This window comes from Meleagris gallopavo, chromosome 6 (genome assembly GCF_000146605.3).
Source record: "Meleagris gallopavo isolate NT-WF06-2002-E0010 breed Aviagen turkey brand Nicholas breeding stock chromosome 6, Turkey_5.1, whole genome shotgun sequence".
In the NCBI taxonomy this organism is placed as follows: Eukaryota; Metazoa; Chordata; class Aves; order Galliformes; family Phasianidae; genus Meleagris; species Meleagris gallopavo.
The window spans coordinates 39,795,559-39,823,534 of record NC_015016.2 but is presented as its reverse complement, the minus strand read 5'-3'; the positions used below and the strand labels follow the sequence as shown (position 1 = coordinate 39,823,534).

Below are 27,976 nucleotides of genomic sequence, written 5' to 3'. Positions count from 1 at the left end.
GAGAGAAGGCGGACGGCCCCTCGCCCGCCTTGTGCTGAGAGCGGGACTATGGCGCATGCGCGGTGCGGCGAAAGGCTTTGTGGGAGCTGTAGTTCGCGGCTCTGTAGGCCCCGACCCAGCGCTGAGAGCAGCTGTATGTTTTGTTGGATTCTCTTCATGTTTTTTTTTTTTCTAATTGTCTGGTATTGATAATGGAGCTTATGCACTAATTTCACTGAAAACTCTATGTATTTCAGTGTCAGACTCCGTGGACTGATGACATCAGGCTTTTGAGGTTTGTTTTCCTGAGTTTGTCCAGCAACTATTGCACTAACAACATCCGTTGCAAGACATCCCATCTGCTGAGCTTCTCATTAGGTTTGTGAGTTGCATCCCAGCCTTAATGAGACTCAGAGTGCTCCTATCTCAGACCAGGAATGGCCACAGACACAGACATAGTTGTTCAGAAAAAAAAAGCCCACCCAAATATCCATAGTCTGAGATGTGTTTGTGTGAAATATTCATAGGATTGTGGTGATTTACTGCCATTTCTGTTTCAGGATAATTTGTAATGGAAAACGAGGATAATCCAATATGCTTTTCATGCAAAATTGTTCATTCATTATTCCTGGAATATTGAGTTTGTAGAGTGACTTGATAGGATGTTTGATTCTATCACCTGTGAGGAGATGAGGGGTGTTCTCCATATTATATGGCTTTACAGGGAATTAATTAAATTAAATATTGAAAGCAGTGTGAATGTAGCAGAGAAAGTCACACACAGTGCCCAGATATGGGCGTCTGGTGCCATTTTTGGCAGCTTTGTCTGCCTGAGATGTCAGTGCAGAGCTGGTAGATGTGACGTGGGACGTACAGGACACCCTTGCTCAGTGTGATGGCAGCCAGAGGCCTGGCTTGAGCTTGAGATCCAGCCTGGCACCGTGCACGTCCACTGCCCTACTCGCCCCACCAGGACTGCTCAAGGAACAAATCAACTTTCAGGATACAGGTGGAGGATGGACCCACAATAAGGAGCTAGAACTGCTGAGCCAACTTTTACAGCCTAGTAGACAAAGCAATAGCCTCAACATAAGCAAACTTTGAAATGTTTCGATTTCATGCATCCTCACCTTTTGCCTTTGGTTTATAGCTCCCTTTGTGTGTGCAACTTCTTTTAATGAGAAAATAACAGAGGGCTTGATATGAGAAGCTACCTCCTTCCAGCAGAGGCACTGCTGTGTGATGTTGCTGCTCATGAACATCAGCAAGCTGGACAGCAGCACTCCCAGCCTTGATCAAATGAAGTCATCCAGATCTATCAGCTTCTCTGTTGTGACTGGGAAGGAAAGCTCTTGCTTTACCTCAGGCTGGGGGTAGCTAACATTAAGACAGTCCATCAAGAGGAAATCAGAGTAGTTTATAAATGCACCACTCATAAAACCAAGCGGGTGCCTCTGTAGATGCTTAAACCACTAATTTTACAGCTCCCTGCACTCTTGTTGAAAGCTGTAAGTGCTCTCTGCTTTCTTCCTGAAGCATGATCCACTATCTGGACAGGGCTGACCTCTGCAGGGAATGGGGCTTGGTGGCTGGATGTGGTAGCACAGCCCTTGGAGGACAGATGTATCAGCAGCTGGAATATTTAGATGGACCGTTGCCAGATGCCGGAGAGGAAGGGAAGGCTGCTTTTAGGTTTTTTATGTGCTATCATGTGTTGATTTTTCAGAGAGAACCTAGCCAGGCTGCAAGGACAACACCATTGTGATCTGACAGAGCAGACAGCCCTTGTGTTCAAGCTGCTTGCAGCCCCACATGTCTGAAGGACCGTGCTGCAAAGCAAGTCAGCTACCTACAGGAGCACAGAGAGGAGCTTAGTGAGTTGTAAGTGACACATTTATCTCTGGCAATGTTCATGTATGTCCAATTGGTGCTACAGAGCACTCCGGTATGTGCTGCTGTGCAGTGTTGCCTCAGCTCTTTGGTCTGTTTACCTTCTCTACTGCCTCTGCTCTTTGTAAGTTTTCACCATTTCCATGTGTGCTGCACAAATATGCATTTGGTGGGCACTTGAGCTGTTAACTTTTATATGCAGGAAAGAGAGAACCATTCACACATGTTGCTGCCAGAAACTTGCTGGGTTTGAGCCACCTGGATTTTTTAAGCATGAATTTTGTAAATGATTAGCTGGGTGGACATGGATGAAACCAAGGGATGTGGCAGCTTGTGTAGTCACAGCTCAAAGAGCCTATGAGGCAGCCAGTCTGTATGTGAAACTCAAACAATTTTGGATTAGCATCAGTGATTCAAGTCTTGCAAAAGGTAATAGGCAGCATCCGTGGACTGTGCTGCTGCCTGATCATCCTGCCAAAGAGCACTGCTTCAGCCAAAAATGTCAGTGAAACCATTTGGGACTAAGGGCTCCACACATTTGCTCAGCATATTCAAAATGCAGATAGGAGAGAGAGCAGAACTAAGGATTTTGAAAGTGCTACATGCCTCAAAGCCCTCTTACAGATTCATGTAATTTGCTAAAGGATTGATGCATATTAATGTCATTTTGCTGCAGGTATATGAATGTGTATGGACAGGATAGACACTTTGTTCCCTCCAAAGAGCCAAATTCATTAAAATGTCTCTTATTTGAAAACCCCAGTCTCTGATGAACCTGACAGCCAGTAATAGTTGTAGCATGACGAGTACTTAGCTCCAGTAGCAGTTTTTCATATGCTGATACCTAATACATGCAAGAGTGAAAAAATGAAATCAGGAATCTGCCATGGCTGCTGTGCAGCACTGCCCTGACGTGAGTGGTGTGTGTGCTGGGGAGGGGTACTGAGTGCCATAGAAAGGCAACTGGGATCCTCATGATTTGCTCTGCAAGCCAAGGAAATTGCTGGTGTTGCCAAGGAAGTTTAAGTCTTTGCTTCTTGTATGGCAGTTAAAATGAAGTAAAAAGAGTACATATGCTGTCAAAACAAATACAGTGTCTATAGAGAGACTGGAAGAACTTCTAAGAGTGTCAGTTTGGGCTATCCAGTAATTTAGGTAGAGGTCAGTCTAGAGAGAACAGTCTTGTTTTCTTCCCCAGCAATCAAATCTCAGTGACAAGAGAACAACATGCGGCTGGAGAGACAGCAGAGCTGAAGGGAGAGCAGCTCTTTTCCCGCTCACCATGGAGTGGCAACAGCACCTGATTAGTTTTGAAGTAGTCTTCTTCTTAGGGGGATAGAGAACTGTTAAATAAGCAAATACTTCCTTTGTTTATCTAGTCATTTAGGAGGACTTGAGAAATAAGGAATTTTCCCTGTTAACAGAATCATAACTAGATTTGTGTGTGAACTGGCAAATAGGCCTTTCTCTTAAATAAAGGAAAAGACTTGTACTGACCTAATACCATGTCTAATCTTCATGACATAAAGAAGGAATAGGTAGTTACTAGTGACAATGAATAAAAAAGACAGGGAAATGGAGAAATTCAGTGACAGTCGGCATCAATAGATGTGCCAAAAGCTTGTGAAAGCTCCCTTTGTATGATAAAGTGACTGTCACATGAAATATTAGCAACTATCCAGAACTGGGAAAGTGTGAAAATCGTGTTGCTGTATAAATTATCTGAGACACTTATGCCAATTATAGACTCACTGTGAGGAACAGAGACATTGGTAATCATGACAGCGACTGTGTTTGAGTGTCATGTGAATATTCTCAGGCAATTATTCAAATCAATCATTTCTTGTCTGGGTAGGAAGGATTCATCATTCTTAGTACCTCACATCGCTCAGCGACTGAATGGATGATGCTTTGCTATTTCTGGTGCTCTGTAATATGCCTGCTGTAAATAACAATACTGGGATATGGCTAACTGCTGAGGTGGAGAACTGTGGTAAGAAATGGGAAGAGGTGGGCTTGAATCCCATGCAAACATGGTGTCAGAGCTGGGGGGGAAGTAGGAGGAAGTATAATTTAACAGTTCATGTTATGGTTATCTTTGTCCATTTATCCATTCCTCTTCCCACTTCCTATAAGCTGCTCATACATACAAACTGATTCCTTTCTATACACACAGGGGGATGAATTAAGGCTGCAGCTGTGTCCTCACCAAACCTTAGGCACCTGATTTTGCAAACTAAATGAAAGACCATTACTGTGGTACGTAAACAGTATTTACATGGCTAAAAGTGCCAAGGTGACATGTCAGCTGGGCTTCAGTACCATGGGGGTACCCACTACTTGCCAAAGTAACAACTTCAGCAAGTGGTGAATTGAAGTATCATTTGTTCTTTAATAAAATAACAAAACAAAGTCTTCACTAAGCAGTAGTTTCCTTTATTTCTGTGTGTGTTTGTAACAAAATCAAAAAGCAGTTAGCTCATCAGGCTGCTGGTGGCAAATACTGATGTGACGTCCTCTACTTTCAAACATTCCATCTCTTGTTCCTGAGCATTTCTTTCCTTTATCCTTGAGCTCTTTAGGGATAGGATTTCTAACAGTTCTTTCTGCCAACTTGTGGTTAGTAGAATATTTGCCATACATTTTTTTTTGTGCCTGTGCTGTGGCTCCTAAGGTTCCATCTGTACCTCTCAGGGAAATACTTATTGCTTGAGGCTAGTGTGTGTTTCAGGATGCCTAATTTGAACAGGTGGCCATGTCACTGGGTTTGAAACTAGCTCGTATGCTAGAGTTTAAGCTGCTGACATCTGAAATCCACTGAGCTGAGCAGTCCTTTGGCAACTCTCTTCAACCATCTCCTTCATGTCACCTGTCTGAAGTCAGTGAGTGACATTGGTGCTAAGCCAATTCACAGGAGAGAATTTCCTTTTTGTCTTTTAAGAATGTTTCTGTTGCAGGTTTCCTGAATGCCTTCGGCAGAGCTATGGTGCCCTTCGTTCATTAATAGTTTGATAGCATGTGTCCTCTTTTTAGGAAGTTATTTTAGGAGTAAGAAAAGCAGTTTTATGTCTCATACCTCCACAGAAAAGGTTTGAGATCTGTACATAGATTACCATTCCCGCTTCACCTGATGGCTGAGCTGTGACAATACTTTTCACATGATGTAAATCTTTTCCCAGCATACAATCCATAGCTTAAATTTTGTTTAATTTCTTTAATGACAACGAGGCAAATTCTCTCTCTGCACTTTGTCTCCTCACTGGGGACCAGGCTGTTAGGGAGTGGTAGAGCTGGCTGTCCTGCCTGTCCAGCCGATGCTGACTCAGAAGCATGCCCATTTTGGGGGCATTTTTATCCATGTATTTGGGGCACAGTGTTCATATCCTCATGTTAATTTCATAGGAGGGCAGCTTTTAGACAGCAGCATTCTCCTGACAAAGCCCAGCCCTCCCATCCCGTGCTTTGCACTGATGGAAAAACCATCTCCAGACGAAGCAGCCGGAGCCCCCAGGAAAGGAGGGCTACCTTCTCCCTTCTGCCTCACTTACAGATGCCACATCCCATCTCATTTATGTTATTAAAATGATTTCCGCAGGGTCACCTTCTGCTTCACGCCTGAAATGATCTAGAAAATTAAGCTCTTCCTGTTGTGGCATTTGGATTTCAATTGTGGATTTCAAATCTGCCCTCTCTCCTTGATTCTTTGATTTTCTACAGCCAGCAACTGCATCAGATGATGATAAAAACAACTCACAGACACATTGGCTCATGTGATACTCCGATGAGCGAGGTGGATGACAAAAAGCACACAGTACTTCAGGCCCCCACTGGGTCTCTCTCTGTTTTCTTCACAGAGAACCTAACTAACCTGCTGTGTGGAGTAGAAAAAGGTTGCATCAAAAGAACATCTGCGCACTGGCACAGTGATGAGCTTAGGCAGTTGCACCCAGTGGTGAAACATCTTTAATCCTTTTTCCACATGCAAAAATTATGCATCTTGTAAAGGAATGCTCTCATTAAAGTCAGACCTGACAGCTGGTGTGACATCTCGTAGGTTTCATCTAAAGTTCTCACAGTTCTGCACAGGTGAGCTTGGCAGAAAGCATGTGGATTGTTAGATTTGATGATCCTTACGGGTCCTTCCAACAGGGGATATTCTATGATTCTATGATTCTGTGACTGTGCAAGGTGAAATGCTGAACTTTAGAAAGTGCAATTCCAATTGCTGTGCTTTGTGGGCATAAATACTGCCAGGAATGAGTAATTCTTGGTGTGGGACATATACTATGCAGTAAACATGCAAACTGACACATGGGAAGTGGATTCTTTCCTTTGTGCTTGATTTACATGTGCAAATTCTTTGCAATTGTAGGTTGATCATTGGCTTTCTGTATTAGCAGCCTGAAAGAGGTCCCTGCCTTAAGGGAAAGTTTGCACAGCCAAGAGTTACATTCACCAGCAACATAACATTTTAAGCGTTCAAAAGCTCACAGCCTGACAAAACTAACCTTCGTAGCATCAGTACTGGGCTTTCTTGTATCTCTTCCCAAGTCAGATGGTGCTGGTTCCTTTCTTGGAAAGCACACCAGGTAAGGAGGGCTTTTTTTCCAGTGCTGCTCCCTCAATGAGGCTGGTGCTCCCAGCTGCATTCCAATCTGAGGGATGGCACAGTCCCTTGCCCTTTTCCCCCATGTGATGCAGATCTGACATCACGGCAGGAGCTTTCCTCCTGTGCTCCTTCTTGGAGTGAATGATCGAGCTGCTCCATAGAGAAGGCAATACAACGAAAATAATTCCAGCTCTTCTGTAGTGGCTCCTGGCTGAATACACAGCTGTTTACAGACACATGGGGCCATCTGTTCAGTCTGCCTTGCAGAGCGTCCTTCTGCCCAGAACAACCCCAGGGTATAGCTGGGGAATGAGATGTTCCAAACAGACTCCAAAAAGATGAAAAGTATAGGATTAGCGTTTTTTGTCCCATGGCTTTAATAGAAATCTTCAGTAAGCAAAGCCAAGGCATTAAAATCTCATTTTGGGTCAAAGATGAATTCCAGCTTTGATTTTAAATTCACTCCTCTTTACAACCAGAGCATGCAGAGAGCCCCCGTTAGTCCCATTTTTAGGATGTTAGTGTCACATAGATCCCCCTGCACGTGGATGAGCTGTACCCAGAGCCCAAGCACAAGCCCATGGCAGGGTGTTGCTGAAGGTCATGTTTAAAGATGCCTTAATTAGTTCCAAAGTCAAAGATCTACAGAAGAAAATCTGCCCAGAGGAGAGACACTGAATGCTGATACATTTTGAAAATTCAAAGGTGAATGGATTTCATCTCTTTTCAAAACACACAAAAAAAAGTGTTTTAAATGGAAAACTGCAATTGTTCTAAGGTGTAAACCTTAGGATGTGTTACTATCTTCTAATCTAACTTGCAGCAGACTATATTGCTCTTCTTCAATCCTCTGTTATGAGACATAATGATATTTAGCATAGAAAAGAAGCTGCACACAAAACTGATCTGAGCTATAAACATCCTAACTCTGCTGAAGGGAGCTTTATGGACACGTTTATGCTACAGATCATGTTTTCAAATAGCGAGTATATCTAACAAGATGGTTATGGTGCCATTCTCTCAGCTGTGGCTGTCACACTTGGGCTCTTAATTCCTATTAGGTTTACCCAGAGGAGTGGGCTTCATGCTCCAGTAGCCACTCAATGGGTTCATGGGCACAGGTTTTCTTAGAGGAACATAATCCCAGACAGCTCCCTGAGAGCAAGCAGCCACAGGCAGTGATGCCCCCTGCTGATATGCCAACAATTGAAGGGAAAAGCCATATCTCAATTAAGCGAGGCAGTGGGGCTGATGGAAGCACCAAAACCCATGCAAGAACTGCAGGCTCTGAGCTCGATGCACCGTGCAATCAAATGCCTGGATAGCCAGAGAAAAGAAGCTGCTCAGAAACATTGAGGCTTTGGGATATGGCTGGTTATTAAACCTCGTTTTTCAGAGTGAAAAACCCAGTGGGTGAGTTAAGCTTTTAGCACCCATTTCAGTTGCCACATAGCAGTGTGGGTTGTTCCCTTTGGGACATGGGCATGCTGTGCATGGCTGAACAGGGTTGCTTATGGAGAAATCTAGCAGTGTGTCATGGCTAAAGTGTGATCACTTATGGGAGGACAACGTCTGCTTCGCTAATTTGGGCTCATGTGATGCTAGTGCTAGGGCCAGCCCAGCAGTTAAAATGCTTTCCAGCCAGATGCTGCCAGAACATTCACTGCCTACAAACCCCTAATTGTAACAGGTTTGCTGACACTCAGAGCAGTTGTGGAAGCTGGGCTTGTTCTGTGTTATGATCCATTATCACCTGCATAGCAGGCATTTCTGGTGCTGCCAAGGAAAATTGTTTTACCTTTCATACCACATGTAGGAATTAAACACCTGTGTTTTGAAAAGGAAAAAAATAGCTCCTGTATTTGAGCAGAAGGAGCTGCCGTTTAGTTCCCTCTTCTCACCAGGACCAGCTTTGCCACACCTCCCTGCAGCCTGTCTGCAACACACATACATCAGCAGGGCTTACTACCTGTCCAGGAGCCACAACTCTGCAAGGAACGCATCATGTTCTGTCCCACATGCATATATGTGGGAGGAGGGGGAAAGAGCCCCCACTGTCACAAAAGCAGCATTGCTCCATTGTGTCCTTGGTGCCTGGGACGAGGATGGTGATGGGAAGCCTCTGGACCAGAGGCAGGAGCCAGCTCTGGTCTTATCCATAGGTCAGTTGTTTGTTCTTATAGACCCAGCAAACAGATCTGCCCAAAGACCTGAAAAGTGAGGTTGGGTTCTACTACCGCCATCCTAAAACTTGTCTGTGTCTCAGCATGCCCTTGGGAAAGCATTCAGACAGTGAAATCCAGTTTTCTTACTGAGTGCAATAAGCACCATGATGTTAAAACCCTTAGCAGTTTCTTATGCTTTTAGCACTAGGATTTATGTCAGCAAATAGCATGGAAAGTATATTCAAGTGGTTATTGTGCAGCCATCATTTCTATTCTGATCAGACCACATACTTTTGGTTCTGGCACCTTGTATGCAAAGGAAATCAGCTTCTGATGGAATCTAATGCACTGTTAATATGCTCTGCTAGCATGCAGTGATTAGTATGGAGAGCTTGCTGTGATAGAACTCCAAGTGTTAGAACTCCATCCTGTGTTAGAACTCCCTTCTGGTACATAGATACACAATTTTACTTCTAGCACATCTCTGCTGGCTGAATGCAGGTACCTATAGGAGAGAAGGTGACACAAGTAAAGCTAAGCAGAAGTTTTGGGCACAGAATGAGAACCACAAAATGAGTGCTCCCATTTACAGTTCAATAACATGATGTATATTCCTCCCCACACACTGTATGGTGTGCATATATTGAAACATCTCCTCAAGTCTGTCTACTTTTCTAGCCTTGAAGATGCTAAGACTTTTGGGCACAGCTCAGGGTCAGTCGCACAGCTGCAGCTGGGAGCTGAGCTCTGGGCAGCACAGGGCAGGGCCGATCCCAGCTCCCATGTTTGTGCATCTGTAGCCATGGCAACTTTGTGGCTGCATCTCTCCCCAGCTTCTGCAGTCCAGAGTGGGCAAGGAAAGCGCTCATGCCTAGCAAGCTCCCCTGCCTGGCGTGGATGTCACGTACAGGATCTCTTAGGATACATCTTTAATTACTACGTTCTCTTAATTACTCCTTTTGATTTCCCTGGTGAGTTGCCTTTCTGTAGTTTCTGTGACTCACCATGAAGCCAAGTTAAACCTTTAGTCAGCACTGGGGAATATTTTTTCAAGACCTCTGCACCTTCCCAAGGACATCTGGGTTGAGGGGGTGGCCTCGGCAGGGGCTTTTTAGGGAGGTGGAAGAATGGAGGTCAGGTGTGGGCCATGTGTTCATGCCCTTCTCCAGCCCCTTCCTGGCCATCACTGGGGTGCAGAGAAATCTCATCTGCTTGTGGGACAAAGTGATGGAGAGAAGGTCTCAGATGTGCACAGGGGAGCTGTGAGGTGCCCAATGTGTGTATATCAATCATGAGTTCTCAAAATCCATATAACTGCAATCTGTGGCCTCACCTGAATAATTAATTAACCTGATCCCATCCCTGTGATGGCACAGTGCTGGGACCATGCTGGGTGTCTTGGTTTGTTTGCCACTCACTGCAACAGTCTTTGAGGCCCTGGAGTGTGTCCAGAGATGGGCAATGAAGCTGCGAGGGGTCTGGAGCACAAATCTGATGGGGAGAGCTGAGGGAGCTGGGATTGATCAGTCTGGAGAAGAGGAGGCTCAGGGGAGACCTGATCGCTCTCTACAGCTGCCTGAAAGGAGGCTGTGGTGAGGTGGGGGTCGGCCTCTTCTCCCAGGTAACAGTGATAGGATGAGAGGGAATGGCCTCAAATTGCACCAGGGGATATTCAGGCTGGATAATAGGAAGAATTTCTTCTCAGAAAGAGCTGTGGCACAGGCTGCCCAGGGAGGTGGTGCAGTCACCGTCCCTGGAGGTGTTGAAGAACCGTGTGGATGTGGCACTGAGGTGTGGTCATGGGCATGGTGGGGATGGGCTGGCAGTAGGACTAAGGTGATCTTAAAGGTCTTTTCCAGTATTAATGATTCTGTTATTTGGTAGCCATGTTACTAAGGGCTGTATTTTTCTTTGTTATGGGAAATAAGTTCTGCTGTTGTATTGAACCCACCCTTGGGCAGAGGTCTGGGCAGCACCATAGCCATGCCTCAGGCACACAGGATTGGGTTTGGTGAGATGGCAAGTCATCCTGCATGGCAGCTTAATGAGTTTAAAGGAGTGCCACATATTCTCCCACTTAAACTGCAATAAATACAGGCAGTAACAGCATTATTTCTCTTTTTATACCTGGGTAGCAATATGTCTTCTTTTCATTAGGCCTTCCTTTAGTTTGCAGTCACTGTAAATAGCTGGGTGGCTGGCATGCACTCTCCATCACTGCCACAAGCTGAGCACACAGAATGTGCTATGGAAAGCAAGGAGATCGCTTCCTTGACCTTACTGGCAACTCAAATGTGGTGGGGAGTGTTGGTGGGTAAGAGCAGTGCCCAGAGAAAAAAGATGCAGCACTTGTGGTTTAAGGAAAAGCAGTTCAAGACCAGTACTACTGCATTTCTGGCAGAGGGCAGCATTGAGTTTTTTATTGTAGCAAAAAAAAAAAAAAAAATACATATGTGCTTGGCTCTCAGGTGATTAGAGAGTATAGTGTGAAGATGAAGGGAAGACAAGGTCTTCAGTCATGACAGAAGCAAAAATTTCACTGCTGTCTGCTCCCAGGGATGCACCCCAAAACAGGGCAACCACGATAGCTGGAGAAGAGAAGGCAGTTACATACCAAGCACCCATCAAGTAGCAACCCTTAGCTGTAAGGATGGATTTTCAGCCTGTAGCTGTTCTATGATTGGCTGTGCAGAACTAATAGGGATAGCAGCAGCTTGGGCATTGAGGAAGATGCTCAGGGAGAAGTGAGAGGCAGAGATGCAGGAAGAGACCCAGGAACAGCCCTGGACCTCATGGGTCTGGCAGTTGCTTGCCTATAAACAGGAGCACTGTGTTTTGCCAACGGCAGTTCAGGAAATGTAAGCCTCTGGAGTCAATGCTCTGTAATGCTCTCATCTGGGGGAAGCCCAGAGAGGAAAGCCACATGGAGAGAAAGCAGAAAATTTGGGAGGGACAATCTGGTGGATTACAGGACAGACATGGTCTCTCTTTCTCTGTCTTCCATTAGAAACAGGTCTCTCTTTTCCCCTCCCAGGGCTCTGGCTACAACTTCATTTCTAAGAGAGAGGAGTCAGTTACTATATACAATTGCTAGAGAATATATACAACATTAACTTGAATGGACGTTTAGGAAATTGCCTACATAGGAGATATTTTTCAGTGAAAGTGGATGAGTCCCAAAATGATGTGTGTATGTATGTGATCTGCTGAGTGTGCCACCTCCCTGTAGGCACTTTCATTAGAACTTAGCAAGAAGTGCTCCATATTCCATTTGTGTTCTGTCTTATTGATATTCATTCATTCTCTGGCAGGCTTAATACTGCTGTCTGCACAAGAAGAAAAAAAATACATAGTACCAGACAATGTAATAGTAGGAAGAGGTGATTGTCTAAAGAGAGTGAAGGTAGGGGTTCATTTGTCCTGAGCCTGTGTATGGGGAGCCTTGGTGCAGCAGCTGCCAGAGCAAGTTTCAGAAAGAAGAAGCTGACTGGGAACATTCAAATGTTCTGACATGCATCCACAGCTCATGGTACTGCTTTAACTGCAGGGGCCCCCGGGGAGGAGGCAAGAGGGGTTGAAACATCAACAAGATCAAACAGCCTTCAGGGGAGAGATCACCCTGCACTGATCTCTGGCGTTTCTGAAAGTCCCTGTAAGCAGTTTTATTTGTCTAAAACGTGGCTGACTCTACCCAAATATTGATGTGCCTCTGGAGTGGCTTTAAAAATATTTAAAGGCCTTTGGTCATGCGGAGTGGAGGATTTCAAAGGAGCATGAGTCTTGCAAGATGATACTAGCACCTATGTCACTCGGCTGCTTTTGGAAATGCTCCCCACAGTGCTGTATGTGGACATTATCCAGCTGTCCTTGCAGACAGGCATTGTGCAGCCCCTTGGGGCAAAGGATATTTGGACAAGGAAAGGGAAATGAGGATATTCCTGCCTCACCCAGTCCCTCGTTTCTTTAGGAAGGACGCAAGTACATTTAAAGTTTCACCTAAAAGTTGAGAGAGGCAACACAAATTATGCACATTTTATGGGTCCAAAGTTGAGCCAGTGACTGCTCTGCTTCATTTCCTCCTTGTCTTTCCCCTGTTACCTATCAGTGCACATCTGGCTCCAGGGGTCGGAGGTGGCTGAAGGCAACGTGAGCCACACCAGCCTTTTATGTGCCTGAGTTGCTCTAGCTCAATGAGCCAGCCACCCTGTGGTTGACTTCTGACAGTTTAAATTTGAAGGTACTTGCATTTTCCCAAGAAGGAGAGCAGATAGGCCACTGTTATCCTTCAGGCACTGTGCATGGATGGAAAGATCGGAGTCACAAATAGCTCAGCCAAGCAGAGAGCGATGTCAGTGGCACTAATGTGCTGCTGTGTATCAGCTTCATGAGGACTGAGCTTTGCTGAGACCAGAGCCAGCAACTCTGTTTATCTTCTTTGCTAATCCAGAATAATGTATGATCATAAATCGTATGCTTAGAATGGGAAGACTCCCTTTAAAGGTAGCAAAGTACTTGCAGTTTTGCCAACACCCTTTAGTGACCTGCCACATTCCTGTAGGTATTTTTAATATAGCAAATAGCAATGAACTCATTTCTCAGGGTAAAACACAAATTTGGAACAGCAGCAAACATGTTGCCTTTGCCATGCTGTGGTACAATAAGTATCTTGTAAGCACAAAAATGAAACAGAGGGTGCATTTTTATTTCATATCTTATATCTCACCTCAACACGACCATGGTGTTTATTGAGCACTGATAACATATCAGGTGGTTGTAGAAGCAATCAAAGCACATCAGGCCACAGCATAGCTGTGATACCAGAGGAATTGAAGACAGGACTTCCTAGGGGAAGCATCTGTCCTCTCTAGTATTAGCGACAACCTTTATAATTACTGAGATGCTGGAGCTGGCAGAGGTTGCAGAGTGGATTGGCTTGGTAGTCATTTAGAAAAGGCCCAGCTGCTGGTAAGGATTCCCACGTAATCATTTTTCAACAGGATAGAGGGAGAAATAAACTCTTCATTTATTTATTATTATTACGGCTTGTCAATTATGAAGATTTATTCATTCTTGCTGAGCTGCCTTGAACCACAGCTTTATCACTTAACTATTGCTGCTATGACACTGTTTTATATGTGAAAATATAAATGGAAGGCATGCTTTTTGAACCTATAAGCAATTTATCTTCCTAAGTTTTGACAGCTCTCCCCATGTATACATAACATGCTGATCACAGCATTACAAAGTCCTTTCCTCAGGTTTGACTCAGCAAAACTTCTTAGCACAGAATCACAGAATCACAGAATGGCCTGGGTTGGAAGGGACCTCAAGGATCATGAATCTCCAATCTCCCTACCACAGGCAGTGCCACCAACCTCCCCATTTAATACTAGACCAGGTTGCCCAGGGCCACACACGCACATCATAGCACCTTTAAGAATGTTTTAAGTGCAGTGAAACCTATCCTTAGCATTTTTCAGAGCATTGTAGACTACTGCATTAAACAAACTTGTCCATCAGGCTCACGTGCTAATGAGCACATATTTTAACCTTTTGAAATTGGATTTTCAATATGTAAATCCCATCTTGCTGTGCCACGTCCTGCATTTGTTGCAGGTTGATCAAGGTCTATAGGAAACACAGGGAAGCTGCTGCCTTACCATTCAGTAAAATTCTCAGAATCACATCCATGGGTGTGGTATAGCTTAGTACATGGATTTTTTTTCTGGACTAAGAGGGAGTATCTTATGACACCATTTTCCTCAGGATTTGTGGCTGTTCCAGCAGGACATTCTGGGACCTGGTGCTGGTAGAGGCAGAATTTCCTCCTTTTCCTTTCCCTTTCATTCCCTTCCTTCCCCTTCCCTTTCCCTAAGCCACCACCTCACCAGGCAATTAGCTTTATTTCTACAAATGTTCCTCCCCCATTGTAGATTTTGCTTCCCCAGGATATATTCAAAAGGGACATACAAAATGATAAGAATTATGACTGCCATAATCCCAACCGAGCTTTTTGCCAGTTTTGTGCCTGCAGCTCTACTGTATCTACCTGAGGCAGGTGGGATGTGGCTCTGAGGATGCAGCCAGCCCCAGGCCAGTCTCACACCAGGCATTTCAAAGTGAAACACACCTCCCCAAATATTTGCAGAAAGACATCCTGCTGTGGAGGATCTGGCTGTCCAGCTGGGCCTGCACACTGTGTTTATTATGGGTGCACTGAGTGGAAAATATGAGCCCATAGACAACAAGGGAGGTGTGCAGGGCCCAGCGATGGGTGGGTTTGAGCACCAGCCTCCTGCTCTAAAAACTGCAGTGTTGTGTAACGAGCATCCCACTGCTTGTTGGCAGGCAAACTTATGAGGAGCGTAGGGCTCATCTCGCCTGGTGGTGTATACAGAGCCTGAGCCTGCACTGTACCTGATGTGACAACTCAAGGAAATGCACCCAAGGGAAAATCACAGCATGTGGCATTCACCTTGGTTTAGTTCTGTAGTGCTTTTTGTACGTCCCCGACAGTGGATGTTAAGATACAGCCAAACCTTGCTCTCTCTGCCCTCCCTGTGCCATCTGCTCGCGAGCTGAGGAGCTGGCAGCCCCGCAGGCAATGCTCCCACCACCTGCTCCCGCTGAGCCTTCCTCTCCCAGCAGCTTTCACCCTCACTGTTCCACCAGTGCGCATGGGATTCATTAGGAACTGGCTGCAGAGTGCTGCCATCGCAGCGATCCCCCCTCTTGCCCATCTCCTTGCTGCAGGCCTCTGGCTTGGGGCAGGGCATGGCAAGCAGCTGTAGGCTATCCCACTCCAGTAGCAGGGCTCTCTTCTCGTCCCTTCCTCAGCTCCCGTCCTGCTGTAGCTGGACCCCGTTCCCTGAGGATGGGACCAACTTCAAAGTTTTCAAGACTTCAGACAAGGGAGAAAACATTTTTTAAAAAGTATCTTTAGAATCTCTTAAAAACACCACAGATAATCACTGTTAAATACGCAGATGGGAAACTTGGCCTTCCTCCCCTCGCTGACAGACACCAGGCCCGACCAGGGCTCTGCAACCCATCACTAAGCTGAACTTCTGCAAGGAGGCTACATTTTGAGATACACAAAGCACTATCAAAGACCAAGGATAAGCTAAAGCCGTGGCTGTGTTCAACCACCTCATGTCCTTCTCCCTGTTCCTGACAAGAGCACGGGTGGCTGGTGGCAGGGCTGCACCGGGATGGCTGCTTCTTTCTGCCAGCTGCGCCACACAGTTGCCTTTGTCACTTTGTCCTTCTTGTGGATCAGAAAACATGGCTGTGTTTCTATTGCCAGGCCCAGCAAGAATGTTTAAACTAAGCAGCGGATGTGATATTTAGTTGAAATAAAGAAAAAACAACAACACCCTTTTGTTTTATAAACCTGAAGATTTGGCTTGGACTCTCAGACCGTGTTCCTTCAACACAAAGCAAATATAGCAGAAACATGGCAACCGGATACATTAGAAGCTCAAACACTGTGTTCAGTTTAAAGTTATGTGTTACTGCAGGTCTGAAATATTATTTCTGCTGCATATACAAAGCCTTGATCTTTTAACAGATTTATTCCTTTCTCCCCTCACACCTCGCTTTCCAGCACACTTGATGCTTCGCCTGCTACAGCCCTTGTCCTGCTAAATCCTTGAGATGTGGTAAATAATTTATCAGGCATCAGAATGGGAAGGTTCTCTGTCTTGGTATGTGACATGTCTCAGTTCGGCACCCTGAAACATCTACACTATGTGGGTCTGCTTGCCTAATAGGATGTTGGGTACAATGGGCTCTGTCCCACATCAATGAAAGCCCCCCACTGGGGCTTCTGCCTGCAGAGAGGTCAGGCTCCCTGGCCCCCACAGAACACCTAAACATCCATACACACAGCTGTGGCAGCACCACCCTTACAGCCGCAAAGCACAATGCAAGCAGATGGTGCTGCAATAAAATGGCAATAATCAGAATGATTTACATACAGAGGCAACCCCTGATGTTGTTAGAAACGAATGGAAAGGTTGAGGATATGTGCAGCCCTGGGGCCTGCACTCAGGATGCGTCATGGGCTGGGGAAGGACAGCACCAGGAGCCTCATGCTAGCATCCACATATTCGGCTCAGAGCAGAGTGTCACCTAGAGCCTTCCTCTAGCAGAAACCAAGGCCAACAATGCTTTTCTTGAAAGACAAGGGCTATAAGGAGAAGCTAAAGCTTCTTACACAGCCCATCCGCCAGCAGAGTGCAGGGAACGGTGAGGCACTGGCCTCTGGGACCCCATCGGCCAAGGGATCTCCAAAGCAGCCCAGCCCACAGGGCCTGTCTGCTCTTTCCTTACACAATGGGATGTTTAGAAGTTTCACTTGCATGCTTTATAGTTCACAGTTTGTTCCCATCTGGTTTAATTTGCACCTCTGACATTAAAATCAGCTTCCTTGCTGCTACCAGGCAGCAGGTCTGAGCACACAGCTATGGGGTTGCTATTTTTATGGACATGTGAGTTCAGCTGAGCTGAGGGTTCGTTTCAGCATTTGCATTTCTCAGCCCAGAGCTACAGGAACAGAGAGCTGCCAGAAGGTTTTAATGAAGTGTTTTTGTTGAGATTCATCAAACTGCACAACAAAATGGCATCTAGAGACCCCAAAGGAGGAACACACATAGTCCAGGCCAGCTGCAGATCCCTAGTATGGTGTGAGAAAAGTGCAGGTGTGCAGAGAGTCTTTCTCAAGGCAGTCCCACCTGATGGCTTGGTGATGTCGATGTGAATACCAGCACTTGAGAGATTTTTCTTTCTTGATTGTCATGTTGCTTTCCGAATCTTACACAGCTTCTGGCATCCGCAGCATTCATGCCAACAATCTCAAAAGGCAAGGACATGCTGAAATACGTTTTTTTCTTCTTCTTCTTCTTCTTCATCAATTTTCTCTGCCACGTGTTTTGTTCCAGTACACCATGTCACAGCTCTTGCTGTTTCATGCCCTTTCTGGCTACTCACTCAATGGGGAGCTGAACAAAACAAGTACAAAAGGAGGCTACGGCAAAATTTGCACATTGACATTTGTCAGCATTGTCCTTATTTACTACTAAGTAGAATGTGGAATGTGTCTGATATTTACAGAGAAAAAAAATTGTCAACTGCTATCCCTTACTCCCGATTTAAAAAAAAACAAAAAAAAAAAAAAAAGGAAAGTAAAAACAGTCTGGGAGCTGCAATGTCCTCTATTTTTCTACCAAAGATGAGTATAGCCATTTAGAGCACATATAAGCCCAGATGTGCAGTGTGCACCCTATGGAGGAGATGATGGTATCTTCAGTAGCTCCTTCCCCCTACTAGGTTACTTCTAAATTTTCATCTTTGCAACCTGACACCTGATGTCCTGGGATTTCTCTGGCCATTGCACTCACACCACTGTGGAACTTTGACATCCCAATAGTCCCCATGTGAAAGCAATAGAGGAAAGGATTCAGTGTTCCCCCTATCCTGCCTCCTCCCCGAGGACAAATGTCACACCAGGAGCTCCTGCTCAGATGGAAAAGCATGATCTGGACATCGATCTCCCTTTCTTTTCATGTGTCTTCTCCCCTTCCCGGCTCAATTTGTGTGCAGCTGTGTAATACTTGAGGTAAATGTCTATTGCTGTAGACAGCACTAACTATAGCCATAGTTTGGATGTATGGGTGTATTTCCTGTATGCAGGAGTGCTGTTGTGTCTAAGTATGCATATATGCAAACATGTGAGTTGCTCAGAATATTGCACCTGTATAGTTATTATGCATTATAATGTATGGCATTAAAAAAGATAGCACGTAGATGTAATATGTAATGCAAATATCATACCCAAATATTTATTTACTGTCACAACAGTGATGGAAGACGCTGAGTATGACTCTCAGCAAATCCATCAGATTTACATTCTACATTGCACACTTACTCAATTTGCTGGTGATGGTACGAGCAAAACAGCTGTCATCTATACTTTGTATGGAAGCAGATGCAATGCACAGAACTGCGAGCAGGCTGATGCAGTGCCTTTTATTACCCGTGTTAAGGATGGCAGACAATTTATTTGCTAAAGGCTAACAGCAAATAATCTCTTTTCTGTGAAATGAATGTAGGCAGATTGAGGTGGGGCCAGAAAGCAATTAAATGTATTATTAAAGCAAGGCAGGAGATTGTAATCGTACATATGTATATTATGCACATACATATATAGAAAGGCAAATATGTCTGCAGCAACCTTTGGAACCAATATTCTAGTCTGAAATGCAATAAAGCTAGAAATTAAATGCTTATCTTCCTTTGCTAATGCATAATCTTTGCCTTTAATCATCCCTACTAATTATTCTGCTGCATTGAGTTCTTACCTTTCTGCGAAGCAGCAAATTTCATTTTGCTGTGGTCGGTTTCCAGACTCTGTGAGGTGGGGGGGGTGGGCTGGCTATGGGAAGAGAGGGTCCCCAGCAGCCACAGTGGGGGAACACATTGCTGAATCTTGTCTGCTGTCACTGAGATACATAGCTAAACTATACGCACAAGCAACTGTGTGATAAACGTTCATCAAGACATGAGGCTTTTAGGAAAAGTCATTGGAAATCTGCAGTACATGGAGTTTTTTTGTCCTCCTTGCTTAAGGGTCTTTTTCATACAGTAAGAACAGAAGGCAGTAGGTTTTGCATTGGGCTGTAAAGGAGATGTGCTTCCTCAACACAGAATGTTAATAAATATATGGAGGGAACATTTCCCTCTATTGTAAGAACCACAAACACAGAAAGAGCCTAATTGCATACCTTCCTTCCATGATGTTAGCACTGATGAGGCCATACCTTAAGTACTGTGTTCAGTTTTAGGTCCCTCGCTGCAAGAAGGATATTGAAGCCCTCAAGTGTGTCCAGAGAGGATTATGAAGCTGTGTGGGGTCTGGAGCACAAGTCTTATGGGGAGCAGCTGAGGGAGCTGGGATTGATCAGTCTGGAGAAGAGGAGGCTCAGGAGAGATCTCATCGCTCTCTACAGCTGCCTGAAAGGAGGCTGTGGTGAGGTGGGAGTCAGCCTCTTCTCCCAGGTAACAGTGATAGGATGAGAGGGAATGGCCTCAAATTGCACCAGGGGATATTCAGGTTAGGTATTAGGAGAAACTTCTCAGAAAGAGCAGTGAGGCAGTGGCACAGGCTGCCCAGGGAGGTGGTGCAGTCACCGTTGCTGGAGATGTTCAAGAACCGTGTGGATGTGGCACTGAGGGACGTGGTCAGTGGGCATGGTGGGGGTGGGTTGGGGGTTCGACTAGGTGTCTCAGTGGTCTCTTCCAATGTTTATGATTCTGTGATTCTGTGATATCTGGTTCTAAGGCACCAAGGGTGACCCCAGCATGCACAGTCACCTGTGAGCACAGGACACCGTTGATCTATAGGGCCAGGGACATGACTCAAGAGCCTCCCAATGCCTTGGAAATTGTTGTCCCGTGTCTTCTCACTTGTCCTCGCTGAGATGAGCAAAAGTGTTGTGACCAAACATTTCAGTGTCAGATATTGCCCTTTTATGCAAAGCAAAATGCCCTGTGTATTGATTTTGATAAAATTACTCTTTTCTTTGTTTAAGCAAACAGGTAGAAAGGTGTTCTGAGCTTATTAAAACATCTCAGATCTGCTGTTTTATTGAAACCTTTCAATTAAATCAAAATGCACTTTTAAAATTGATTTTTAATTCCAGAGGACACTTCAAAATTTGTTATTTACTTTTGGATTAGGATTGGAACAAAATGAGGAAACTCCAAGTATGAAAATCTTCCTGGTAATCTCCATAAAAGCTGCTGTGACAGCCGCATGTCTACATGTCTGCTCTGGGGCTCTGATGCAGGACAGGGCTGAGATTCAGACTAATAAAGTGCAAGTAGATACAGGCCAAATAGTGCAGCAGCTGGCACGGTGCTCGGGGACCTGACAGAGGTCACTAAAAACGATGGCAACCCACACTGCTATAAATAAATGTACTTTCTCAAACTAAATGGATGCTTTTGATGGCATGATGAATTTTGCTGGAAGAAATAGAAAGTGTTTCACTTGGTATCACATGACAGTGTCTTAGAAAGCAGAATGGCATGAAATCAATGTGTTAAATGAAATTAAGCAACTACAAGCTGCTTAATGTCTACATCTTTGAATTTATCATGAGCAGAAATCATCTTCTCTTGTGCGTATTGCACACAGACTTCAGGGAACATTTACTTTGTCTCATCCCAGCTAACATTGTTCTTGACTTCTCAGAAGAAAGCCTGGTCTCACCGCCGGCAATGCCTGTGGCTGGCACAGAGGTGGCTGGTGCATCACTGACAAAAAAGAGGACATTGTGGAGCAGTACTGCCTGGCAACCACATGTGAGCAAGAAGCACTCGAACACTCACTCTCACAAAACCAAGCAGAAGGCCATACACCTGAGAGCCAGGAGACAACAAAGCAGGATCCTTATAGCAATTTAATACCCTAGGAGCTGCTAGCAGAGGCTCTGCTCCGTCTAGAAGCAGACAGGGGATGGCACACTCTTGCTATGTGCCCAACTCCTTCTCCTAGAGCCTGCTTTTCTGCCTGCTGATATTCTAAGGACTTACCAGACCTTCAGAACTCCCTTTAATCACAATTTTGAGGTAGAGGGTAGGTGTGCAGGAGTTGCCTTCTCATGGCTTCCCAAACCCCAATTGCCCCCAGGGACGAGGGAGCTGGTTGCTCATCCCCTGATCCCCAGTACCACAGGGCTGCTAATTCAGGGTCTGTGGGGACTCATTTACAGACACGTCCTTCTGTTATTGAAGTGTGGCAAGTATATCATTGGCTTAATAGCCTCCTGCTTGTGTGCCACAGTTTGTGTTCTCTCAGGTCATTATATGCCACATAAACATGGTATGTTTATTAAAGAGAGAAAGCAATTATCCCATATTTATGCTGAGGAATGCAATTAAATTCTGTTCCTCAAATATCAGGCATCTCTTTTTAAACATTGCTTGCTTGGCTAGTATCTTAGCAAAATCCACAGGTTCAAGAGATTTTGAAGAAGTCTTTGCTGAACGCAAGCTCACTCAAATATCTGACCATGCTTTGGGCAGCACTGTCACCAGGCAGATCTCTCACACCACTTGCAGTACCACACTGAGGGCATTGATGTGGGAGCTCTTTTGACAGCTACAACTTCCCACCAAGGAGCCGTGGACCGCCTTCCTGCAGACTGCGAGGTGCTAACACATGGCAAGGACATGTCCTGAGGGCTGTGGTTACAGAGGGAAGGCATTGCCAAAACTTGTCAGAACCCAATGTCTTTTCACCATCTACTCTTCTGACAAATTTGGCAAAAGCTGGACAACAATCCAAGCATAAAAGGGGGGAATGCATAGAGAGTGCGAGGCAGTGCTCTGCAAGGCTGTTTCCTTATGAAATAAGGCTAAAAATACCAGTGACCTTTCCGGGCTCTGTTTTTCGGTGGTTTGGAGCAGAGTGTGAAATTTGGCAGGTGCAAGAGGCCTTTGGGGTCTGCCTACTGCTGTTCCTGTGAAAATCTTCACAAATTTGGGCTAGGTATAAGCCTTTGGAAAACAAGGCTGTATGTTAAGACGTGTAGGAACTTTAGAAATGCAGTGGTGTTCCCCAATAATTTTGTCATTAAGACCCTTGCCCCTTCCATCTCCATGTCAGTGCTGGATGTAGGGTGTCCATCCTGTTGTCCCCAGCCCAGGATTCCCATACAAATACCACTGCTGGCAGCAAGAGCACTGCTCTCATCTCACTGACCACTGTAGAGTTAGGGAATACTTCCCAAGTTACATGGTTCTGCTGCACACATAGTTGAGGGGAGGGAAGATCTCCTCTTGAGATCTGCCAAGGTGAGGAAGAGGGTGTTTTGCTTCACAGTAGATTAGTCACTTGCTTACAGTTTAATTAAGCCCCTGGAAGATGCCTGCTTGACACTCTTTTCTGGCCAGACAGGACAGGCAACAGCCATGCCCAAGGGTTGTTAGCCATGAAGAACTGGATTGGCAAGCAGCAGCAGGCCACGGGCTGGTGACACCAGGGCATCCTTCCGGGCCAAGCCCAGTGCTGCTCTGCATCCAGCACAGAAGTGATTTCTGTTTGCTTCTGGCCCAGTCTGGCAAGGCTGAAAGGCAGCCAGCCTTGAGTCAGGGATGAGCTTTGAGGTGCTCAGTCCCCCAGTCATGACATCCAGGGTCAACCAGCGGGTGCTCAGCCTGGTGAAAGGGGCATGGTTGATGCCCAGATACATGGTGGGCAGGTGGTGATGGGGGAAACACTCGTGGCAAATTGAATGACAATGGGGAGAAAGAAAGTTAAATTGGACTGAAAGGTAAGGAAGAAGTAGGGCAAGAGAACAACAAAATAATGCATTCAGTTCTGGCTACCAAAGGAAATTTCTATCCTATGCACTGACCACGGCAAGAGTCTTCATTTTCAAGGGACTGACATAGTGGACATGCTCTGCCAAAGTAGATCACTTAACTGATCCTAAAAGCCACAGGTGCCACTGGGATCTCCCTATGCATGTGGGCTGCCTGTGGCGGGGGCGGCAGAGCCCATCTGTCCCAGTGGGGTATTAGCAGAATCAAGGCCAGCTGTCCTTAGTAAGCAGGGGAAGACTTTGCTTTCCAGATTAAGGCTGGCCCTGTAGTGTGAACAGCTGCTCCTGGGTCAGTGCTGGTACTGGCAAAGTAGTCCTGGGCAAGCCCTGCAGAACCCACATAGGGGCTATTTGCATCCCAGAGCACATCCTGAGTCCATGGTCCTGCTGAGCATTCGAGTCCAGAAACAGATGAACAAAGGAACAGTGCAGCAGCTCTGCACCCAAATTCAGATTGCATTCTAATGGAAAGGCTGTTCTGTGAAGGTCTTTCCACCCTGTTTGTGATAATGCAAAGCCCTTCTCCTCCTGATCATGTCTGGGTAACAGCTCTTGTGGTGAATGCATCAGCTGCTTGTGCAGAAAAGAAATCCTGGAAAGGCTGGATGCAAATTTAGCCAAGCCAAATGGCACACAATTTTTCCATAGACCGCTGGCAGAGACCACTGGTTTTCAGAAATATCTGTTCTTTTAATAGGCCACATTCATTAGCTAGCTATTTTTAAAGAGACAAAATAGTCGTGGAAATACCATTAGCAGCGAACGTATCAGTCCTTACCAGATGAAATCTGGAGACAGCCACAGGGAATATTCCCCAGTGGGAATGAGGCAAGGGCTGCAACACAGAACTTCAGTGGCTGTCACCGTAACTTCAGTGACACTGCAGACCCCAGGGAGCCACCCTCCTCATTTCACAGGATGAGAAATGGAATAGGCACAAACCACCAAAGTACTGCAATCACACATTCCCCAAACCTTTCATAGCTAAATTACCTTCTTATCTACCCTGGTACATATGAAAGACATGAAATGGCCCTGACCAGCTGTGTGCAGGCTGCTACTGCTTTGGGATGGCTGCTTCCCATGTCATATACCTCCCCAGGGCAGGCCCATGCAAGTGCCACTCTCTCCACCCAGCGCTTGCAGCCTCGGGGCAGAGAGCCACAGGCAGGGTGAGCTGCGGGCAGCGGTGACTCAGTGAGTCGCTGGATTGGTTTTGCTCTTGTTCCCAGCATGAATAGGGTTGGGACACCACTCGGCATCCCTCTGACCGTGTGTCATGCCTGTCAACGCTTTTCTGCTACCTAATGCTTCGCAACCTAAGGAGCAGGCTAATGCTGTAACAGATGCAGCCTGCCTCCTTCCCCAATCCCCTTACAGGAAGAGTTCATTGGGAGGTTAATAGGATGCTGAGAAGAGAGACTGATTAAAATTAAATGAATCTAAATTAAATTAGGGGAAAGTCAAGCAACCCAGTCAGTTCATAAGATTTCCTAGTTGAAGCTTTAAGAGGAATACTGTCGAGAAAGAAGAGATCCAGCCTTACAAGTGTTTCTGCCTTTGCATCACCCAGTGCAGGGTCTGCCCAGCTCACAGGACCAGTTGGGAGCAGTCAGAACACTTCATGCTACCCAACCACCCACAGTCCTGCCTGCTGTATGGTGACTCAGGGTACCAGGGCCATTCCCAGCAGTGGGCTTGGCAGGGTGGCTGTATCCATGCTGTATTTGTGCTTTTTTGTTCTTGCTGCTCTACACTGCACTGGTCCGGCCTCTCTCTGAGCGCAGGCTTGGGCACCACAATATAGGAATGACATAAAACTATGAAAGAACACTCAAAGGAGGGCTATAAAGATGGGGAAGGGTCTGAAGGGCAAGGGTCTCAGGAGGGCTACAAGGATGAAGAACGGTCTGGAGGGCAAGGTGTGTGAAGAGCGGCTGAGGCCCGTGTTTGCTCAGCCCAGAGTAGAGGAGCTGAGGGGAGGCCTGATGGCGGCTGCAGCTCCTCACAGGGAGCGGAGGGGCAGCGCTGAGCTCTGCTCTGTGTGACAGACACAAGAGAATGAAGCTGCGTCAGGGGAGAGTCGGGTTGGGAGTTAGGGACAGGTCTGTGCCAGAGGGCGGTGGGCATGGAACAGCCTGCCCAGGGCACTGGGCACGGCCCTGAGTGCCGGAGCTCAGGGCAGCGCTCTCAGACATTGGGTTTGGGTTTTGAGTGGTGCTGTGTGGAGCCAGGATTGGACTTGGTGATCCTTGTGGGTCCCTTCCACCTTAGAATATTCTATGATTCTGTGATTCTATGATACTAAGAGATCTTTAAGCTCCATGGTGTGCAGTACCTCCTTCCATGGATGTGTTCATCTCAAGATGAAACAATATATATGCAAATGTACATTAATACACAAAATCTGAAATAAGACATTCATATCTCCACTGTGATGCACTAATCTGGGCCTACTTACATTGACACAGATGGAGTGAATTATTGGAGGAGAAAAAGCACATCTGTTAAATGTTATTGTTTAATTAAGCCATTAGCAACTGAAAGACAAGAGCCTTTAAATTATAGCATTTTACATTTGTCTCTGCCTGTGATACTTATATGGCTCCCACAGCACTTGGAGTGTGTTGCATTCTTCAGTGCTATTGCTATCAAAACCTCCTGTGAGGCAGGAAAAGAGCCTTTGCCCCTGCAGATGGGGAGCTGAGCTGCTCAGCCATCAGCCCCATCGGAAATCTGAAAAACAGTGCTGGCCTGAAGTTCACATCCAACTGGGAAGCCTTACAGGAGCTCAGGTAAATTGAGACCTGCAGGTGAGCATCTGCACCCAGTGCCCATATCTGGCAGTGGCCATGTGCCCCAGCCACAGAGCAGTGAGCACACCGCTGCTACCTGCCTGCCAAGTTCTGTGCACACGGCCTAAGAAATTGGCAATAATCCTTTATTACAGCTGCAGGCTCTCTCTGGAAATCTTATTCTCCTGTTCAATTTTACAGCAAATACGTTTCCAAGCCGCAGGGAAACTTCTTCCTGTGATAGGGGACAAAAAGTCTCCATGAGACACCTTACCAATGAATTTATTACAACACAGAGGGGAAGATGCATGACCTTGCATTCCCAGGGGAAAGAAGGGCTGCCACCTCCAAAGCCAAGGGATAGCCGTGCACCCACTCTCTGCATGTCCTCACCTTCAGAAGCAATGCTGCAATTTGGCAGCCCTCACTGCCCAAACCGCATCCTGCACAGCCCTCCTCCTCATCCACTGAAGTGCCAAAATGGAGGTTGGGTATCTCCCTTTTTCTTGTCTTGCTATTCCTATAATAATGTTTGGATCCTTTGTCCAAATTTTACAGCAGTCTAGAGAGCTTAAAGATATTAAGCATCCAGAAGCAGTACAAAGCCAGGCGTCCATAAAGAAGAACCCATTTAGCGGCTTTAGCATGGAAGAGGTGAATGAGATTAGCTCTTATCTATGCACAGGAATCCAGGCTTCATTAGTTCTGCTGCCCAGGCAATGCCTGGCTGCTGTTATGATGGCAGGTATTAGGGTCATGAGCAGTGCCATAAATAGCCAATTTAGCTTTTATGTGCCATTTGTACCAGCTCTGCCAACAAAGTGACACATGATAAATACAAGTAAGAAATACTTTCTGCTTTAAAAATAGAAATGTTTTTCACTCTGTATGCTGCAGGAGGAAGGCCTGACTCTGCTCACACTTAAGCAGGCATAAAACAAAATTAGCTACAGAGAAACGAATGGAGATATATAGGTTGCTCTGAAAGTAATGCCTCCTATTTATTTCCATGGAAACTAAAACAGATACAAAAACCACAGTAACACTATTTAATAGAGCAAATGCTTAGCTACAAAATACTATTTTTACAACACAGTCACTGCCATTAGCTATGCATTTTCACCAGCAATGAATAAGAGCCTGCATGCTATATTCATCAAAATCTGCACCAGTGGAGGTGACCCACTGTCATTGTCACCACTGCTGAAATGCACAACCCACTGCCTCACTGTGCTCACATCCACTGGTTGGTATCCATAAACATTCAGCAAGCATCAGTGAATATCAGTAGGTGCCACGTTTTCCGCATGGAAAAAAATCTATTCCAGCCCTTTGCTTCAGAGGCACTTCCATGTTAGATGCCATTCTGTCAGACTGCCCCTCTGCTGCCATCTGTCACATGGCAATAACATGCAATGGAATGTTGGCCGGAAGGTTCAACTCCACTGCCATACCACCACCAACTGCCTCTGACATCATGGGCCAACATAATAAAGTAGAAGGCATTACTCTTGGAGCGGCCCCCATACTTCTATAAAAAATGGCGCCAGTGGCAGCAGAAATGGCCTTTTCTCTTTTAAGCCTCTTCGTATCAATACTGTGCAAACACCTTTTTTGATGTGATGCAATAATCTTTTAGGATTGTTGAAATTATACTCCTGCTCCTCGAGTCGGAGCCAATGTCTTTCAGGAACGAGCACAGATGCGTCTCAGAGTGGAAAATTGGTCCGAATGAAAAATGAAGAACTAGAGAATCATAGGCAGAGCACATGGGAACGTCTCCCCATGGTGCAGCAGGAAAGGAGCCCTAAGGAAAGCAGCAGCTCCAAGGCAGCAATCCTTTTCCCCTGGAACTGGATCCCAATGCTCTGCTGTCTGAAGTGGTCATCAATTGGAAACTAACCCAAAGCATTGCTGCTATCCCAAAGTGGTGCATTAAATAATTGGAAAATGAATAATTAAATTAAAAGAGGATTATTTCCCACAAGGAAGCAGAAAATTGCTGCCTGCAGGACAAAGGGCCATGGCAAGGCTTAATTTTCTGCAGCTGTCAGCAGTCAGCAGCAAGGGACTGAGGACAACACCCATGGTGGGCAGGAAGGGCCCCCACATTGCACTGATGTTTTGGCTCCCATGTTTATTCCTAAA

At 45.7% G+C, this 27,976-nt stretch overlaps 2 long non-coding RNA genes across 3 annotated transcripts in view; one reads left to right on the top strand and one right to left on the bottom strand.

Moving 5' to 3' along the window:
- Positions 1-6: 6 nt before the first annotated feature.
- Positions 7-4,246, top strand: LOC109368284. Its single transcript, XR_002116174.2, has 4 exons — positions 7-133; positions 237-274; positions 1,706-1,860; positions 3,068-4,246. It is a non-coding gene; the product is annotated as an uncharacterized LOC109368284 (long non-coding RNA).
- Positions 4,247-11,097: 6,851 nt separating this feature from the next.
- The window catches only part of LOC116216761, a 42,583-nt gene continuing 25,704 nt past the window's right edge, over positions 11,098-27,976 (bottom strand). Inside the window, exon 3 of one of the 2 annotated variants that reach the window (XR_004160161.1) lies at positions 11,098-17,645. This is a non-coding gene — a long non-coding RNA (uncharacterized LOC116216761). Of the gene's footprint in view, positions 17,646-19,859; positions 26,064-27,976 lie in introns of those variants that run through there. The other variant, XR_004160162.1, reaches the window with a different exon arrangement.